Genomic DNA, 8,091 nt, shown 5'->3' with positions numbered 1-8,091 from the left:
AAAAAAAAAAAAAGAAAAAAAGAGGTAAAATAAAAAAATAGAAAATGAGAAAAGGGAGTGCCTGGTGCAGCTATGATCAGCTGGCAGCAATGTCAGCAGGTGACCATGGTGTGATCTACAGGAGCATCTGCCCACAGAGGGGGTGGGAGCGTAGAAGGCAGAAATGCCTTATACAGAGATGCCCACAGGAGCACTCATCTTGTGTTCAGTGAACAGAAGACCTGTCAATGACACAGGCACAAGCAAATAGAACTGCACATACTGGTTCTGTCTGCTTGGGCACAGTGAGTCTTGTGACTGGGCTGCTGGTTGCAGGGGATGGCCTAAGGAATTGGGAAAGTAGGGTGACCAGGAGGGTGTCCTAGCTACCAGATTGGTGGGGACGTGAAACAGGCTCACTCACACCTGTTCACTGGGAGGCTGGTGGGGAAATGAGAGAAAGGATATCTCTGGTTAAAATTCGCAGGTGTGGCCCTGATATTTATCTGGGCACGTGCATCTAATTATCCAGCTCCTTCCTAGACTCAGTGAAGTGGGAGGCCATCCTGAGCCCAGCATCTTCTACTGCTACCCTTTGGGTTGTTCCCTTTGTGATGACCCTCAACCAAAATAATTAGTGCTCACCTAATAGTGAGTTCTTTCACCCCCATTCACTGGCTCTCCTCATTCTGCAGTTGCCTATGCTACTGGGAATCTTTTCCATATCCTTGCACTTTCCACTCCCAGTTCCTTTGCATATTCTGCTAACCTTAATTCACTCCAGATCAATTCAAACTGTGTCTCTGGCCCAGGGTGGATTCCATGAATGTGGTTTATCCTTGCCTGTGTCTGATGCCTTCTGTGTCTCAAAATGGCCATGCTTCACTGGGCCCTGCCTGCTTCATTTTCCCCAGTTACTGACCTCACTCCATCTCCTTTGGCAGTAGCTATTCAATCTAATTCTTTATCCTCTCATTTGACGTTCAGCTTTTCAAGATTGTCATTTCTGTCTATTTCACTTAGTTTTTCTGGGTCTCTGTTGTAGAGGGGTTGGACTGAGTGTCACCAGGATGCCTCTCTGCCCTTGGCAAATACGTGTCTTGAAGTGACTCTTTCATCTAATATGTAGAGTGTGTGTGTGTGTGTGTGTGTGTGTACTGGAAAGCAATGGGCCAGGGGGACTGAAGTTGTATCACCAATAGTCAGGGATTGTTGTTGTTGTTGTTATTTGCCATCGAGTCGGCCTCGACTCATAGCGACCCCTCCTTGGGTTTCTGAGGCAGTTATCACTACGGAAGTAGGAATGCCCAACCTTCCTTCCGAGGAGTGGCTGAGTCAGGGATTAGCAAATGTAAATACTTGTAAAATGCTCATTTGTGGTTTTTGCTTGTTTGTTTTTTATTACTCCTAGGAAAATAGAGAAATATCTACTAAGGTCATGAAAGTCTGACCTATACATACATGCTTGGCCACCTACCCCAGTAACTGTCGTCTTTATGAACCTAATAAAATTTCAGTAACTTTGCATGTGTAGGCTAGAACTCTGGAATTTTGATGTATCCGTCTGTTCCCAGCTTACCCTTACAAGGTATGTCCTTTTGGCTGAGGTCACATAAACTCTGGCTCAATGGCTATTAAAGCTTGATTTTTACTTTACCTGGCCTACAATAACTACATTCTTGATTTGCTTTCTTGATGAAAAGTCCATTTATGACCTTTTATTTTATTTTTATGACAATGACCTGTATTTTGCCTTTACAAACTCCTCAATATCTTCCTCACCTGATAATACCTGCAAGTGCCATTGTAGGTAAAACAACGTTATGACTCCACAGAGTTTATGGCTCTACCTAAATGGAAAGAAAAAAATATATATATAAAGGAAGAGACGAATGAGAACAAAAGCTGGGCCAATATTTTTAGAAGCATAGTATGAAAGGCTACATTATGAAACCAAAACGAAAGCCAAATTCACTGCCATTGAGTGGGATCTGACTCATAGTGACCCTTCCTTGGGTTTCCGAGGCAGTATTACTACAGAAGTACATTGCCCAGTCTTCTTTCTGAGGAGCGTCTGGTGGGTTTGAACCACCACTCTTATGGTTAGCAGTCAAATGCTTTAAGCACTGCACTACCAGAGTTTCCTACATGATGAAGGTATAACACTATTCCATATTTTCTTAAAATATATTGAAAATTATTGGAAAACTTAAAAAAAATATTTAAAAAATGTTGAGAAAATTCTGTGCCTGTAATATTTGCATTGCTCTCTTCTTACTAGTTCTTACTACCTTTTAAATTCAATTATTACAGAAATGCTTTTCGTTTATGATATCTATTTGAAAGGAAATAAACATTTAGACATTTTCCAATTGAAAAGAATATCTTTCTTTGACTCTATCTTTATTTCTAGGAGCTCTAGTAGTGTAGTGCCTAAGGCACTTGACTGCTAACCAGAAGGCTGGTGGTTCAAACCCACCAGCCACTCTTCAGAAAGAAGGTTGGGCAATCTACTTCCGTAGTGATACTGCCTCGAAAACCCATAGAGGGGTCTCTATGAGTCAGGTCTGGCTCAATGGCACATAACAACAAAGCATATAGTTTTATGTGTTCTAGAAAAAAAAAAAAATCTACATTTTGAAGCCATACAAATGGTGCTAATATGACAGTCATCCTGAATAAAGGAAATAGTGATATAAAAGCTTATTCTGATTCCATTACTCTGTATCACTGAAACCAAGTGAACTGAAGAGAAACCAAAGTATGTACCATAGTATAAACCACAGGAACAGGCACAAAACCTTTTCTAAGGGAACAAAATGTGTCCATCTGCTGATCATCTGTGTTCAGCCTAATATACATGCACACACACATACTCTGAATATATACATCTCTGTCTTTTTCCTTTGGAGCTCTGGCTATCTTTTCCTTTTACTTTCCAGAGTAAAATATTAACTGTCAAAAGCAGGCATGTTTCTCCATCATATTTTCAGTAGAGCTAGTGTTTACCTCTATATGCTTTATATACATTCCCTAATATATAGAATTTTCAGTAGAATGCATATAGTTCGGAATTATGTAATTGAATGTTCATTTATAATAGAAAAGTTTGACTTAAAAAAAAAAAAGAAAAAACTCACTATGCAACATTTCTAAATTGCTAGCATTAAACCTCATCATTCAGGAGCAAACTTAATTTTGTGTTGTTCGCAAATAAACCACATTAAATGCAATGATTTTTATCTGTTTAGTAGTACTGAAGCACACAAATGTCATTCTCTGGAACCCACATCTATCAGACTAAATGACTGCATTTACATCAGCCATTTGATGGAATAAAATAAAGTCATTTTAATAGGACATACCCAGTGGATCAATGTTTCCTGCTTTGAAAATGAACATCTCAGTTTTCCCTAGGCATTTATGTGGGAACAAGAGATCATTATTCTATGACAGTGTTTCATTCCATTGACATTTCCAAACACAGGCTGCTTCTTCCTGTGTGGATTTGTGAGTTTGTACACAAACAAGATATATTTCACTGGGGAGCATGGTGTCCATCCTTTTGAAAAATGTGCATTTTTAAGTAATATTAGGACTGATTTGTCAAGTATTTAAACTATTCCTTTTTCATAAGGGAAGTACCACTGAAATGGCATATTAACTCTTTTAGAAGTCAAGTATACTCTTATTGACTAAATGACTCAATTGATTCATTAAATAGTGCCTTAACAGCCTAAAAGAGTAAATGCAACTTCAAAAGGTGCCAAAACCAAAACCATGGAACATCTCTGGCACTAAAATAATCAATAATACTATTCCATTTTCAATTTTGCAAAGAGTTTTATGGCCTTTTAGTAGCCTTCCTAGACTTTGTTTTTAAATGTTCTCTCCTTAAGGATACTCAATAGCCCTGAATGATATAGCTTGCGGGGGGAGAGGAGGGTGCTTCTCTATTTTGGGTTCAGGATAGAATAGCAGTTAAAATATCAGAAACTCACTATTACACAGAAATCTGGTGGCCTGAGACATATAGATTATCTAAGTTCCCATTTTAAAACTTTTACAGTATAATGTACAGTAAAATGCACAAAAGCCACAACCTGTGGTGTGAGGTGGAGAAGGACTGTCACAAAATTCCTATCAGAGAAGGATTTTAAATATGTTCCACTGGAAAAAGCAGTAGAAAAGTGCTAAGACTACACCCTTTCAAAGACAGAAGCCTTCGAAGAACCAAAGAAACAGAAACAGGCTCTTTCATGGTATAAGAAAGTAGGAAATCTCCAAATACAAAGCCTGAAATACATGGGAAGTGCTTCCTCAATATACTGATAATGAAAACCTATATGTAGAATCATATCTTTTAAGTTTTCAATACCATGGTCATAAACAACCCTTCAAATCTAAACCCGCATTCTAAATCAGTACAGGATGGAGAATAGTAGAAAGTCTATCTTTAATCATCGTTTGTCAAATAATAAAATCCCCAGCGATTGACTGAAAATGACTGGAAAGACAAAAGCATAATTTCAGTGTCCTGAATAAAAATGTTTTATAGTATTCTTGGAAAAATATTGGCTCCACTTTATTGTATTCTAGAAGCTGGGAAGAAGGAAAATAATAATAATGAAGTGATATAAATACCCTTCTGTTTATGACAAATACTGCTTTTTTTCTGGCAACACTCATGGTCAACTTACTTGGAATGAAAAGCACAGAGCCCTGTGGATGTCAAAAACTCTTTTATACTGCAGCTAAATGTAAAGTGGATGAAATAAGGAGAAAAATACAAAGCACTAATATGCTCTTTCTGGCTGTTGCTTTTGTTAGTTGGCATTGAGTCGGCTCCTACTCAGAGACCTCTATGCAACAGAATGAAAATCTGCTGGTCCTGAGCCATTCTTGCAATCCTTGTTACACTTGCTGCTGTATCTTGTTTAGGGTCTTCCTCTTTTTCACTGACCCTCTACTTTACCAAGCATGATACCCTTCTCCAGGGAATAGTCCCTTCTGACAACATGACCAAACTAGATGAGACAAAGTCTGGCCATTCTCGTTTCCAAGAAGCATTCCAACTGCACTTCTTCCAGGACAGATTTGTTTGTTCTTCTGGCAGTCCATGGTATTTTCAGTATTCTTCGCTAACACCACAACTGAAAGGTGTCAATTCTTCTTCGGTCTTCCTTACTCATTGTCCAGCTTTCACATTTGTATGAGGCGATTTAAAATACCATGGCTTGGGTTAAATGGTCCTAACCTTCAAAGTGACATCTTTAGTTCTTAACACATTGAAGAGGTCTTTTGCAGCACATTTGTCCAATACAATACAAGGGCTGATTTCTTGACTGTTGCTTCCACGGGTATTGACTGTGAATGCAAGTAAAATGAAATCCCTAACAAGTTCAATCTTTTCTCCAGTTATTGTAATGTTACTTATTGGTCCAGTTATGAGGATTTTCATTTTCTTTATGCTGAGGTGTAATCCATACTTAATATTGTAGTCTTCCATCTTCATCAGTAAGTGCTTCAAGTTGTTTTCACTTTCAGCAAGAAAGTTATATTACTTGCATAGTATAGGTTGTTAAAGCCTCTTCTTCTAAACCTATGCAGGGTTCTTCCTCATACAACTCAGCTTCTCAGATTATTATCTCAGCGTAGAGATTGAATAAATATGATGAAAGGATACAACCCTGACTCATACACTTCCTGACTTGAAACTGCAATACCCTCTTATTCTGTTCAAATGACAGTTTTTGTCCATATACAAATTCCTCATGACCATAATTAAGTGTTGTGAAATTGCTATTCTTTGCAACGTTATCCATAATTTGTTAAGATCTACACAGTCAAATGACTTCACATAGTCAATAAAACACAGGTAAACATCTTTCTTATATTTTTTTGCTTTTACCCAAGATCCATCTGATGTCAGCAATGATATCCCTAATTCCGTGACCTCTTTTAAACCCGGCTAGTATTTCTAGAGGGAGCTCTGGTAGCATAGTTTCTAAGGCACTTGATTGCTAACCAGAAGGCTGTTGGTTCAAATCCACCAGCCACTCCTCAGAAGGAAGGCTGGGCAATCTATTTCCGCAGTGCTACTGCCTCGGAAACCCAAGGAGGGGTCGCTATGAGTCAGGTCTGACTCGACGGTACATAACAACAATAGTATTTCTAGAAGTTCCCTGTCAATACAGTGATACAACTGTTTTGAATTATCTTCAGCAAAATTTTACTTGCATATGATATGGATGATATTGTTCAGTAATTTTCACATTCTGTTGGATCACCTTTCTTTGGAGTAGGCATAAATATCTATCACTTAGGGTTAGTTGGCCAGGTGACTATCTTACAAATTTCTTGGGCATAAATGAATAAGTCCCTCCAGTGCTGTGTCTGTTTGTTGAAATATCTCTGTGGGTATTACATCAATTCCTGGAGCGTTGTTTTTCACCAGTTCCTTCAATGTAGCTAAGACTTCTTCCTTCAATACCATTGGTTCTTGGTCATATGCTGCCTACTGAAATAACTCAGTATTCACCAATTATTTTTGGTACAATGACTCTGTATATTTATTCCATCTTATTTTGATGCTTCCTATATCATTCAATATTTTGTCCACAGAATCCTTCAATATTGCAAGTCAAGGCTTGAATTTTTCCTTCAGTACTTTCAGCTTGAGAAATGCTAAGTGTGTTGTTTCCTTTTGGCTTTCTAACTCTAGTTTTTTGCATATTTCATTGTAATGATTTACTTTGTTGTCTCAAGCTGCCCTTTGAAATCTTCTGTTTAGCTCTTTTATTTTGTAATTTCATCCATTCACTTTAGCTATTTTCCTTTCAAGATCAAGTTTCAGAGTCTCTTATGATATCCATTTTTAATTTTTCTTACTTTCTTGTCTTTTTAATGACTTTTTGCTTTCTTCATGTATGATGTTCTTGACGTCATTCCACACCTTGTCTGGTCTTCTATTAGTGGAGTTCAATGTGTAAAAATCTATTCTTAAGATGATCTCTAAATTCACGTGAGATACAATCAAGGTCATATTTTGGGTTTCATGTACTTGTTTTAATTTTCTTCAGCTTCAACTTGAACTTGCATATGAGCAATTGATAGTCTGTTCCACAATCAGCCCCTGACCTTGTGATATTGAACTGCTCCATTGCCTCTTTCCCAAGATATAGCTGATCTGATTCCTGCATATTCCATCTGGCAAGGTCTACATGTACAGCTACCATTTATGTTGCTACTCACATTTTCTGGTTACTCACTTTAATGAGAAAAATGTCACAATTGGTTTTAGCAATTTATACACACACACACACACACACACACAATGCTTATGGAAAAAGAAAATGGTATATAACATGTTCATATTCATTTTGTAAAAATTTCAATATGACAAATTTTAAATATATTTTGTTATAAACAATTGATCCAAGATTGTTCATTTTCTGAAAATATGTCAAATATGTATACAAATTGCGATATAATTAGAATTTTGTAATGTTCCTTTACTTAATATGTTGACGCAATTTTTATAGATGTGTTCCTTGAAGGTGTGTACAAGTTGCAAAAGTACCAAGCCTGCCTGCTCATATACTGAAACACATACCTACTTACACTAACAAAGTTTCTTGATCTTGTGATGTAGCTGAGAAATAATGATAGCTTTAAATGTAACAAAGTAAATTTCTTAAGTTACATAATTCTTATCAAAATCATGATACCACAGATACCATTATTAAAGTGACCTGATGGAAAGCTCTGATTTTTTTTCATGAATTTATAATACTATTGCAGAAAACTGCAAGCTTCACTATTATTTATGATGACATTAAGTGTGAAATGTGATCAGGATAAACAAAGTTACATATTATGCTATTTAGTTTGTGTCACATAAAGCATTCTTGATCTCCTATGATGACTTCTCCCAGCCCACCAGCTCATTAGTTGAGTTTAAATTAAATTTAAAATAACATATATTTTGTGATGTGTGTTATATATTGTTTTAAATTGACTAATTCTGCATGATTTTACCATAAAAAATATGGCTAAGTCACTTGCCTGCTAACCAGACGGCTGGCGGTTCAAACCCACCAGCCACTCCTC

This window comes from Orycteropus afer, unplaced genomic scaffold (assembly GCF_000298275.1).
Source record: "Orycteropus afer afer isolate SDZICR_OR568_19922 unplaced genomic scaffold, OryAfe1.0 scaffold00331, whole genome shotgun sequence".
NCBI classification, from domain to species: Eukaryota; Metazoa; Chordata; class Mammalia; order Tubulidentata; family Orycteropodidae; genus Orycteropus; species Orycteropus afer.
This window is presented reverse-complemented; position numbering follows the sequence as displayed.